The sequence below is a fragment of the Doryrhamphus excisus genome, chromosome 17 (genome assembly GCF_030265055.1).
Source record: "Doryrhamphus excisus isolate RoL2022-K1 chromosome 17, RoL_Dexc_1.0, whole genome shotgun sequence".
Taxonomy (NCBI): Eukaryota; Metazoa; Chordata; class Actinopteri; order Syngnathiformes; family Syngnathidae; genus Doryrhamphus; species Doryrhamphus excisus.
The window spans coordinates 8,945,760-8,959,059 of NC_080482.1; the positions used below are offsets into that span (position 1 = coordinate 8,945,760).

The following is a 13,300-nucleotide window of genomic DNA, read 5'->3' on the forward strand; positions in this document are numbered from 1 at the left end:
ATTCTCGGACTTCGGAACAAAGACCCTGGGTTTTGAATCCAAACTAGTAAGCTTCATTGGTATTCGTCAGGAAGGGCATCAGTATACGGATCAAAAGATCCGTTGTGGCGACTCTGAAATTTGGAAAACGGCGAAAGAAGTATTACTGACATTTCAATTTTTAAAAAGTATAATTTCTCAAGTTCAAGGTTTCCTCCCACATTCCAAAAACATGCTAGGTTAATTGGCGACTCCAAATTGTCCATAGGTATGAATGTGAGTGTGAATGGTTGTTTGTCTATATGTGCCCTGTGATTGGCTGGCCAGGGTGTACCCCGCCTCTCACCTGAAGACAGTGGTATAGACAATTAATAAATGGATATTTTTTTAATAATAATAGGCCATATTCAACCATGAAACTGGATATTTTTTAATTAATATATTTTTTAAAAAAGGGCTGCATGGTGGTCGAGTGGTTAGCACGCTGGCCACACAACTATGAGACCCAAGTTTGATTCCACCCTCGGCCATCTCTGTGTGGAGTTTGCATGTTCTCCCCGTGCATGCGTGGGTTTTCTCCGGGTACTCCGGTTTCCTCCCACATTCCAAAAACATGCTAGGTTAATTGGCGACTCCAAATTGTCCATATGGTCATATTCAACCATGAAACAGAATATTTTTGTCCATATGGACAATTTGGAGTCACCAATTAACCTAGCATGTTTTTGGAATGTGGGAGGAAACCGGAGTACCCGGAGAAAACCCACGCATGCACGGGGAGAACATGCAAACTCCACACAGAGATGGCCGAGGGTGGAATTGAACCCTGGTCTCCAGGCTGTGAGGTTTGTGTGCTAACCACTCGCCTGCCGTGCCGCCCATGGTAGAATCAGTTTATTGCTAATGTCTTACTTTGTACATCATTGGCCATGAACCAGGATGTACCTTCGAGCCATAGCATAGCATAGCATAGCATAGCATACTAGGTAGAAATTGAACCCTGGTCTCCTAGCTGTGAGGTCATGAACCAGGATGTACCTTCGAGCCATAGCATAGCATAGCATAGCATAGCATAGCATAGCATAGCATAGCATAGCATAGCATAGCATAGCATAGCATAGCATAGCATAGCAGGTAGAGATTGAACCCTGGTCTCTTAGCTGTGAGGTCTGTGCGCTACCCACTCATCCACCGTGCAGCCCTACATTAATACATGTAAACACAAATTAAATGTGTGTTTTCCAATCGTCACACAGCAGACGATATACGTCACATGTCCTATTTTAAATATCCAGTCAAAAAAAAAGATTAACTTTATAATGTACCGTGATGAATCCCATTTATTTTCATCATTATTTTTTGCCCCCGCTAATTAGTGTTTGTCACAATCATGTGTCCCTTTTAACAGGTGCCAAGACACGGAGGCTGACAGGTATGAGCTCCCATGACAGATGGTGAAAGCACCGCTGGCCTCAGCCTGTACAGACTTGGCTGCTGGCGCTGTCATTTTTTTTTCTTTCTTTTCTTTTTTTATTTGGTTTATTCATACAACGTTTCAAATCTAAAATTAGTCGTCGGATGTCAAATCTTCAGCTCCTCAACAGGTTGCCTTTCCACTCTGTTACTATGCAACAGTTTTTGCACTTGTTGAATGTCTAGCAGGAACCATGAGGCAACAAAAGCACCAAATCTTGAACAGAACCAATATATCCGGTTTTTGTAGGTCCATTTATAATGCACTCTAAATGGACTCCAACCTGCTGTGCGTACATACGTGAGCCTGCAGTAAAACCCATATGCTCACAGGACCATTTCGGTCGAGACATTACACTTAAGGTCACGATCCAAAATAGGTTATTCATTCTGTATATTAGCTATTTTATTGATCATATGGGGGCGGCACGGCGGTCAAGTGGTTTGTGCCGATCTCACAGCTAGGAGACCAGGGTTCAATTCCACTCTCGGGCATCTCTGTGTGGAGTTTGCATGTTCTCCCCGTGCATGTGTGGGTTTTCTCCGGGTACTCCGGTTTCCTCCCACATTCCAAAAACATGCTAGGTTAATTGGTGACTCCAAATTGTCCATAGGTATGAATGTGAGTGTGAATGGTTGTTTGTCTATATGTGCCCTGTGATTGGCTGGCGACCAGTCCAGGGTGTACCCCGCCTCTCACCCAAAGACAGTGGTATAGACAATTAATAAATGGATATTTTTTGAATAATAATAGGCCATATTCAACCATGAAACTGAATATTTTTTAATTAATATATTTTTTAAAAAAGGGCTGCACGGTGGTCTAGTGGTTAGCACGCTGGCCACACAACTATGAGACCCAAGTTTGATTCCACCCTCGGCCATCTCTGTGTGGAGTTTGCATGTTCTCCCCGTGCATGCGTGGGTTTTCTCCCGGTACTCCGGTTTCCTCCCACATTCCAAAAACATGCTAGGTTAATTGGCCACTCCAAATTGTCCATAGGTATGAATGTGAGTGTGAATGGTTGTTTGTCTATATGTGCCCTGTGATTGGCTGGCGACCAGTCCAGGGTGTACCCCGCCTCTCGCCCAAAGACAGCTGGGATAGGCTCCAGCACCCCCCGCGACCCTCGTGAGGAAAAAGCAGTAGAAAATGAATGAATCAAAACACGCATTTCTACTGTGTTGCTTGTGCTATTATATTACTGTCATATACGCCACATGGTAACACTCACATTTTTACACACGTGTAAAATCCAAGCAAGATTGGTTGGCAAAGCACCAACGCCTTTGCAGCGACTAATTGTCCCCAAGTCATCAACCTGAAACGTTGAGACTATCTTTATTACATGCTTGCTTGTGTATATTCCTATGGTTGCTAATTGGTTCCATAGAAAATCACTTTATGACTTTCTAAATATATTTTTAGAGCCCTGTAGACATAAAATAACACCCCTATAGTCACCTTTACGCTCCTATTATTCTTTGTTTACACTGCGCTCATAGCATAGCAGGGCGGCATGGCAAACAAACTGAAGGTTGCGAGTTCGATCCTCTGTCTTCCTGTGATCATGTTGAAATCCTTGGGCAAGATACTAAACCCCCTAGGTAAATGTGCTAACAGCGCTATATCGTAGCATGCTACCACACATCCAATATATACAGTATTAGGGATGCAACTAACAATTATTTGAATAACTGGTTAATATGTTGGTATTTTTTTTCGATTAATCACATTTTAAAAATACATGATTAATTTACGCCGCTTTAGTTGTAAGAGAAGATTTAAACTGACAGAGCTAATACGGGCACAAACACCAGTTTGTCGATTCAATGTTCTGTTAAAATAATGTCATATAATTTAAAAAAATGTTAAAAATACAAAGTACACAAAAATACAATCATGATTATTTTATTATTACTCGATTCATTTGACGCTTGTTCTTTCGATTAATGGAGTAGGCTATAGATGGAATATATTAATATAACCCCTACCGTTAGTGGTTGGGTACGCAACATATCAAAAGAGAGGAAAAACTGTTTTCCAAAATCAAAACTGTTGTGTATGAATATCGTGTTTTGGCTAAAAGAAATAAGCTAACAGGTCTGCTTTAATGGCAGACGAAGGAAATAAAAATATTCACATTTGAGACCCTAAAATCAGACTATTTTCACACATATAAATCAAAAAACAATTAATCGATTACCAAAATAGTTGTTGATTAATTGGGTAACCGATTAACCATCGATTAATTGTTATAGCTTTACAAAATATAAATTCAAAATTTTAAAAAAGGGGTTTCAAATGGAGTGAAGGAGGGCAAAGTATGATTCCAAACATGTACCACTTCCACATGGAATGGGAGGAGAACTTTTTTTTTCCAGTCTATCATGTCAGACATGTGATGGCTGACTCCATGCAATGTGAGGGTAATGTAATGTAACATTACTGACGCCTAGTGATCAGAATAGTACATATAACTTGTGTTTCGATATTTTTGACTAATAATGAGCTATAGTCAACCACAAAACAGTGATGATTTAATTTATTTATTTTTGAAAAACCATAATATAATGAGGAAGCAATGGCTTGAAGCAAGTGGCTTTTTGGTGCATTTTTGTTGGACTAAATCCATGCCTACAATGTCAATACATTATGATTTGTAATAAGTGTAATAAGTGTAATAACCCACAGAGGAAGCGCATTCGGGTCTTGAACTGAATCCATGCTTCAGTGTTCAGTGCATGTGTGCACGCAGCCATCGTTGCCACCATGAACATGGCATTGAGGCATTGAGTCACAGGTGTGAAGCATGTAGGTGGGCGTGAATTGGTTGTGCAGAAGGTAAGTCAACAAGAGATGCAGGAAAAAAAAAAGGCACACGTGTGTGCATGTGTGCATGTGGGTGGGTCTCTGTGTGTACATATGTGTCGCAGCTGTCATGCCTGCGGCTGTTAAACACATTGATCTTCTAATCCCGCAGGCTGATAGTCAACACACACCTCTGCACTTTTTTTTTTTTTTGCATTGTCTCTCTCACAAAAACACACACACACGAAAGAGAATCAAAATGATTGACAGCGACTCAGAAATAGAATGCCTTTGACATACACGCACACGCACACACAGAGCCATTCATTCATTCAGTCATTGGCAACGTCAGAAAAGAGATTCACACGTCTGAATTCTGTTTGAATGTGCAGAGAGAGAGAGAGAGAGACATGCAAGAAGGCAAGTGGGGGGGTGGGGGGACGGGTGGGAGAGGTGACAAGGCAAGATTGGGAGGGTTAGTATTGGGAGAGACGTCCAACAAAAATCCTGGACAAGCCTGCTTCCATATTGACATGTGGCAGTGAATGGAGAGAACGATGCCGGAAGAGGACATGACAAACAGAGGACAGAAGAAGAAATGGACACTGCTGGAAGAGACTAATGAAGAGGAAGTTGATGGAGGTGGGAAAAGAAGAGACATACAACACGGGGACGGGGCCAAGAGGGGACATAAGAGAGTAGCCGTGAATGGGGGACTGGAAGGAATGCTGGATGAGGACATTAGGATTGAACAGAGGACTTTGGGAAGGATGGACACTGATTACGTAGGCCTGGATGAGAGGAGGACACAAGGTGGGATTGGTGGTGCATCCAGAAAGGACATTAGAAGTGATGCATGAGGAGGGGACATAACGGGAGGAGGATACTGAAGGAGGAAAGTACATAAAAAAGGATGGACACTGGTTAAGGAAAAATACAAGGATTCAAATTATGACTGGTTTGCGAGACGGACATGTGAAGGGATGGAGAGGGCGGGCATGGGAATTGAACAGAGGACATATGAATGTATGGATGCTGGATGCAGGAAAGTGGGGATGAATGCACATGAAGAGACACGAGTGGACAAGAAGAAGTGGGTGCTGATGATAGAAAAGGACAGGACATACGACCTAAAAATAGGGATGGACACAGGTTTAAGAGATGGATGTGGAGGACAGGAAAAGGACGGATGCTGGCTGAGGAGACATAAAATGGATGAGAGGAAGGATGATGCTGAGTAAGGATACAAGAGAGCAAGGGACACCGGTTGAATAGACAAAACATTGGATGCTTGATGAGGAAAGGACAAGAAGGAGAAAACATGAAGATGGAGGAGAGCAAATAAGGAGAGGGTGGAGGCAAACAGGTGGGGGGGTGGGGGAGTGGGTGAGGCAGAAGAAAAGACACCGGTTGACGCTATGAGGGAGAGAGAGAGAGAGAGAGAGAGAGAGAAAAAAAATCTCCGGACAAGCAGACTGAAGAAGAGGGGGAGGAGAAAGACGAAAGGAAGAAGGAGAGGAAAAAGAGGATGGACACTCACTCATTTGAGATGGGGGTAGGAGGCAGGGGGGGCTTTCCACTGGGTCGCACAATCGCCGCTCTGTGATCCCGTCCTGGGGAAAGGCGCAGTGAGATCGTGGAGCTCGCTGGGCTGAATACCAATGTGCTCGCTATATGGCTGTGGAAGAAAACACACACACACACACATATATATATAACATCAAGCCCGGGAGTAGTTCTAGTAGTGATGCATTCACTGACCGTCAATACTCACCAGTTTGAATTCCCTCTGTCGGCTTTTTCACGAGGAATAACTTGTGCGCTGGTTTTTCCACTGCGGCTCTCTCACAGGAGATGCAGATGCGAGGGCAGACGGGCTCCCGGGTTTCCTCGTTTTGTGGACGAAACGCCGACATTCAGCCTATCCATTTGTTGATCCCGGTGGCTTCCATGAATCCATCCATCCGTGTATCCATACATCAATCTATGCATCCGTGCATCCACCTGGTGGACTTTTCCCTGTGATTCAGCTGCATTCACTTCACCGCTTCTCTCCTCCTCTCTCTCTCTCTCTCTCTCTCTCTCTCCAATCTAATCATCTCGCTCTCTTTGCACACTCCCCTCACCCACTCTCTCTCTCTCTCTCTTTCTCGCTCTAAGGTATTTTTCTCAAAGATGAATATCAACTGCCCCCCCACCCGTTCTTCTTCTCTGTCAACTCTGTGCGATAAGCCTTTGAAAGAAGAAGAAAGGCACAAAAAAACAAAGAAACGGTCATAAAGAGCAAGAAAAAAAAAGCACACTTGCATGTGTTTCCCCCCCCCAGTCTGAGTAAACTACCCTGACAAGAGTTTGACATGGCTACATGCTCGGTGTGATAAACGTTATCACACCATCTCGCCTCGCACACATTTGTCACTCAAGAGCTCACATACACACATAAGTCGCTTTCTGGAGATCTTAGTAGGGTTTGAAACCAAAAAGTCAATCTTATTTATATATAGCGTTTTTTCAAAGGTCCACTATTTGGGAGCCTTCTTTGGATGTAAGAATACGTTGTCCGACTAAGCTCTTTATACAGTAAACCTCGGATATATCGGATTCAATTGTTCCCACTGGTTTTGTCCGATATAAGCGAAATCCGTTATATGCGTATACCGGAAAATGTCCGTTTTATGCATATATCGGATTTTATCCGTTATAAAAAGGCACTTCCTTGACTATGTTTCCGATATACCTGGACTGGGCAATGAAAAGAGACGTAAGGTAATGAGAATTTAACTTTATTGGACTCTGAGCATAACAAATTGTTAATTAAGCTAGGCCCTGTTACGCCCGTCAGGCCTACGTTATTTCCAATAGTGAGGTTAAGATCTCATTCACTGCTGTGCTAGTATTATTGACGTCACTCACTTTTATATTTGTCCTAAATCTGGAGCCAGGAGAAAGACAATAGCCAGTGACATCAACAAGATTAGCATAACGATGCGGCCATCTGATATATGCCAGGGAAATTTAATGGAAATGCATTGGAACGGGACTGGAGATTTTGTCCGAAATAGGCGAAATCCGTTATAAAAAATCTGATATATGCAATGAATTTTTATTGGAAATGCATTACAGAAAAATCGGTTCTTTTTTATCTGTCCGTTGTGAGCGAATTTCCGATATATCCGAGTCCGATATATCCGAGGTTTACTGTATTAATATTGTCCAGTAAAATTTGGTTATTGTGACAAATATTCTGAAAAAGAATGTCCGGCCATCTGTTTGTCACCTCAAACTGAAAACAACTCTGGGTTCTGCAGCAGGACAACGACCCAAAACACACCAGGAAGTCTACCTCGGAATGGATGAAGAAAAACTAAATGAAGACTTTGAAGTGGTCTCGTCAAAGTCCTGACCTGAATCCTATTGGCATGACCTTAAAAAGGAGGTAAATATTCAAAAACCCTCTGATGTGACTGAATGACAACAATTCTGCAAAGATAATTGCTTATTAAAAACTTAATGCTGAAACATTTACATGTGACAAACATGTAAATAATAAAATCAGTGTTTAGTGTTCCATTACTGTACAGTAGAACCTTGGTTAGCGTCATTAATCTATTCCAGAGGGTCCGACTCTAACCAAATGTACTCTAACCAAATCCATTTTTCCCAAAATGAATAATGCAAATCCAATTAATCCATTCCAGAATCCCAAAAATGTTCACCCAAAACATGTTTTATAATTCGATATGCACAAAACTATTTGGAATGCATATAAATATATATAAATGATGAAGATATGGCTGTTGACAAAGCCAGTGTGGCAATGGACCAGCTTTGTGTTTTGTGATGGGTTATTGTCATTCATTCATTCATTCATTTTCTACCGCTTATCCTCACAAGGGTCACGAGGGTGCTGGAGCCTATCCCAGCTGTCTTCGGGCGAGAGGCGGGGTACACCCTGGACTGGTCGCCAGCCAATCACAGGGCACATATAGGCAAACAACCATTCACACTCACATTTATACCTATGGACAATTTGGAGTCGCTAATTAACCCAGCATGTTTTTGGAATGGGCTGCACGGCGGTCATTACGAGAATATAATTGGTTAGCATACGCTAACTACATTAACGTCCAAAATGTACGCAAAAATTTTGCCTTGGTTTGCATACATTCTTTGGTTAGTGTACAATATGGTGTTATTAATACACTGCGGAGGCTGCATGGCGGTCGAGTGGTTAAGAGATAGCCGAGGGTGGAATCAAACTTGGGTCTCATAGCTGTGTGGCCAGCATGCTAACCACTCAAACACCGTGCAGTCCTTTTTTCAAAAATAGTATATGAATTAAAAAATATTCTGTTTCATGGTTGAATATGGCCTATAATTATTTAAAAAATATCAATTTCTTCATTTTCTATACTACTGTCTTCGGGTGAGAGGCGGGGTACACCCTGGACTGGTCGCCAGCCAATCACAGGGCACATATAGACAAACAACCATTCACACTCACATGTGGACAATTTGGAGTCTGCAATTAACCTAGCATGTTTTTGGAATGTGGGAGGAAACCGCAGTACCCGGAGTAAACCCACGCATGCACGGGGAGAACATGCAAACTCCACACAGAGATGGCCGAGGGTGGAATTGAACTCCAGTCTCCTCGCTGTGAGGTCTGAGCGCTAACCACTCGACCACCGTGCAGCCCCCGCAGTGTATTAACAACACCATATTGTACACTAACCGAAGAATGTATGCAAACCAAGGCAAAATTTTCGTTAATGTAGTTAGCGTATGCTAACCAATTATATTCTTGTATAACTTGACTTACTGGGAGCACTTCTTTAAATTGGTTTAAAAATACTTTATACTAAATAATATGAGATGTGGCTGCACGGCGGTCGAGTGGTTAGCGCCCAGACCTCACAGCTAGGAGAACAGGGTTCAATTCCACACTCGGCCATCTCTGTGTGGAGTCCATAGGTATGAATGTGAGTGTGAATGGTTGTTTGTCTATATGTGCCCTGTGATTGGCTGGCAAACAGTCCAGGGTGTACCCTGCCTCACGCCCGAAGACAGCTGGGATAGGCTCCAGCACCCCCCAGCGAACCTCGTGAGGAAAATCGTTGAATGAATATGAGACGTTTAAGGTACAGTAAACACTCCTTATACGTGACATAAAACCAATATTATCAAGCACTTTGGTGACAAAAACGGCCAACAGGCAGCATGTTTGTGGAGATAACCACATGCTAGTAGCAAGCACGCCCATGCTGGGCACACACACACTTTACTAAAAAGTCATCTCATCTCCTCTAAGCCGGCCGACACGTCGCGTGGGACTTCCTTGAAAGGAGCTGACGTCCTCCTCACTATTTATAACGCTCAGTCACACAAAGCAACAACACCACCACCACCACCGCTGTGGCGAGCAGACAGCGGTCTCGTGAGAGGCCGCTATCGGATGTCACCGGCCAAACTTCTATCACGCCACGCTGTCTCATCGCCTCTAACGAGACGAGGATGTTGGCCTCCTGGCCGTGGGCTCGCTTGTGCTCCGAGTAACCTTTTCTATATAGATCTTTTTTTTCTCTTAACCGCCACCAACACACCCCACGGGAGACCCCTGCAGCATTTTCACGTCCTCGGAGGGTGTTATTTTCACCACACCGTGTTGCATCATTGATTTTGTCACTCAGCTCACGAGGTGGCTCTTTAATTGCTAGTGACAACATTGTGTGGTCTTACAGTAGTATTTTAAAAAGGGCAGCAAGGTGACAGGCAGCCTTTTTTTCCAATAATAAAAGGACAATAAAAAGGCAGCTCCTGGCGTATAAATCCATCTAAAATGTTCACTTGCCTTTTGCTGGTTATATGACAAAGCAGTGCAATCATGCCCTTTGGATGCAAGCCTCATTTCGGTGCACATTTCATCGTATTTCCACACTGAAAGGTCCCACAAATCCAAGCAAAAGCTCTGTTCAGTAACCCTTCATTGGTCACAGTGGTACACTACACTACGTAGGTGGAGGGAGGAGCCAAATACACAGGCTGTATAACTTCCTCTATGATAAAATGAACGAAAAGGAGGAAAACTACTGATTAACTGACCTAACTAGAGTTTTTCTTCCTGTCACTCACGACCAGCGACCTTGAGATATGCACCTGCTACATAAAGAAAAGAGAAAAAGAGCTAGCATGAGGCAGCTAACAATGCACATAATGGGAGGCACCTATTCCGATTAGTGGTAGCTCTCTCTATGTTGCTGTTGTTGACGGAAGTAGCGTTGGTTGCTATGGACTCTGTGAAATCACTCCACTCAGGAAAGTAGTTCCGGTAATATGGCCAAATTTGTGTCAAAGTGAAAGTTATGCTTTTACGCGTTCAGTTGCAAATGTGAAAATTGTAAATAGTTTATGGGCTTATATTGGTAACTAAATGGTTTTTCATGTAAAACACACATTTTTATGTTGTTTATGGTGTTATACATTTTGGCTAAATATATACGTATATGGCAAAATTTGTGTCAAAGTGAAAGTTATGCTTTTACGCGTTCAGTTGCAAATGTGAAAATTGTAAATAGTTTACGGTCTTATATTGGTAACTGAATGGTTTTTCATGTAAAACATCAAATTTTATGTTGTGACATGGTTATTTAGACATTTTGTTTGAATATATATACAGCTAAATTTGTGTAAAAGTGAAAGTTGTGCTTTTACGCGTTCAGTTGCAAATGTGAAAATTTAAAATAGTTTACGGTTTGATATTGGTAACTAAATGGTTTTTTGTGTACAACACCCAATTTTATGTTGTGACATTGTTATGTAGACATTTTGCCTAAATATATATATGGCTAAATTTGTGTCAAAGTGAAAGTTATGCTTTGCTAATGTGAAAATTGTAAATAGTTTACGGTCTTATATTGGTAAATAAATGGTTATTTTCGTGTAAAAAACCCATTTTTATGTTGTTTATATTGTGACATTGTTATTTAGACATTTTGGCTAAATATACATACGGTTAAATTTGTGTCAAAGTGAAAGTTATGCTTTTACGCGTTCACTTGCAAATGTGAAAATTGTAAAGAGTTTACGGTCTAAAATTGGTAACCAAAAGGGTTTTTCATGTAAAACACTCAAATTTATGTTGTTTATGTTGTGACATCGTTATTTAGACATTTTGGCTAAATTTGTGTCAAAGTGAAAGTTATGCTTTTACGCGTTCAGTTGCAAATGTGAAAATTGTATAAATAGTTTACGGTCTTATCTTGGTAACTTAATGGTTTTTCATGAAAAACACCCAATTTTATGTTGTTTATGTTGTGACATTGTTATTTTGACATTTTGGCTAAATATATATACGGCTAAATTTGTGTCAAAGTGAAAGTTATGCTTGAAATTTATCTTTTCGCAAAAGGCTTTTTTCTTTTTTTGGTGAGAACTGATATTTTGCTGAAACGTACCTATATTCTACTGCTAATGACTAAATAACGGAAAAAGAGACAAAAGTCTCTTCCATGTCTACTATATAGCCCAAATACACAATATTCTATGTGCCATGAAAAATCAGTCCAAGTCATCAAAAATGGCCATTGAGAGGGACGTTAATGCATTTATCTTAATCTTCTGCAATTATCTTACTTATTAATGTTAGGGATGTTAATGATCTGACAAAAATACCAACATTACTTATTAAAAAAGTTTTTTCTTTACATGCACTCAGGTCAGTATGTTGCATAGGATCATTTGGTGTTTGTTTGCTTTTGTTTGATCGGTTAGTGACTTATATTAGCAACAGACTGTTAACCCAGCTAACTGTCACACAGCAACATCCCGCAACAATCTGGTACAGCTCCGATACAGCCTCATACTTCGTACAAAACAAAGTCCTGGGAGGGGCCAAAAAAAGTCAAGCGCATCTCCATGTATTTCACTTTGCATCTCATCCAATGATGCACAAATGACAGAGCTGGGCCACCTGATGACTCAACATACTCACCCTTGAGATGATTAGACGGTGACTGTGTCACGCCAAAGGCTCCCTTAGGCTAACTTTTTATTACATGTGCGACTGTGAACACAAAATTAAAACTCAATTTTGGTCGCTATGGGCCTAGAAATTGCTCACATCACAGAAATAGCACACCTGCAAACCAAAATGGCTACTTTATGCAAATTGCAGAATATAAGTTCTTTGATCACTTTGTGTTTCACAGGAAGTAATCAACTCCACTCACACCTTATGGAGAAAAATCACACATCATAATAATGCTAGCGATCTAATGATTTACCTTTACCTGCCAATAAAATAGTACCTATGAGTCTTGCAGCATGGTGTCGGAATTAACATGCGTACTGGATTCTGTGTCATTTGACATACTGGAGCCTGACGCAAATATTTCATAACTTGGTGTTTGAACCCTCACTGCCTTTAATCCTCTTGTACATGGACTTCTCCAGACCTACACAGATTGTTACCGGAATTCTCTTCCACCTTCCTTCCACTTGATGCCCCACAGTTTGCTCATTTGCATTCAGGTCTGGAGGAGACGTACTTGGCCACTCCATCACCTTCACCTTTAGCTTCAATGTTGGAGGTGTGTTTGGGCTCCTTATGATGTTGGAAAACTGGGGGGCGGGGGGGGATCATGTTCTACACAGTACATGTTTCTCAATGAGCCACAGCTTTCCAGGGTTGGGAGCACTCGTGCAGACCCAGACCATGATGCTACCACCATGTTTGACAGTTGAACTGATTACGATACAAATGCCGCTGTCCTGGCTGCTCAGTACAATATGTACTACTAGTTCATTCCTTTCATTTATTTTCTACCTCTTGTCCTTATCCCAGCTGAGGCGGGGTACACCCTGGACTGGTCGCCAGCCAATCACAGGGCACATATCGTCAAACAACCATTCACACTCACATTCATACCTATGGACAATTTAGAGTCGCCAATTAACCTAGCATGTTTTTGGAATGTGGGAGGAAACCGGAGTACCCGGAGAAAACCCACGCATGCACGGGGAGAACATGCAAACTCC

The 13,300-nt window shown here is 41.8% G+C and overlaps 1 protein-coding gene across 2 annotated transcripts in view; it reads right to left on the reverse strand.

Annotated features, from left to right (window-relative positions):
* Positions 1–6,420, reverse strand: part of grik5 (glutamate receptor, ionotropic, kainate 5) — a 194,757-nt gene extending 188,337 nt beyond the window's left edge. The window contains exons 1-2 of one of the 2 annotated variants that reach the window (XM_058053106.1): positions 6,039–6,420; positions 5,805–5,942 (exon numbers count right to left, since the gene is read on the reverse strand). The gene's annotated coding sequence lies outside the window, so the exon portion shown is untranslated. The remainder of the gene's footprint in view (positions 1–5,804; positions 5,943–6,038) is intronic. The other variant, XM_058053105.1, reaches the window with a different exon arrangement.
* Between the last annotated feature and the right edge of the window lie 6,880 nt (positions 6,421–13,300).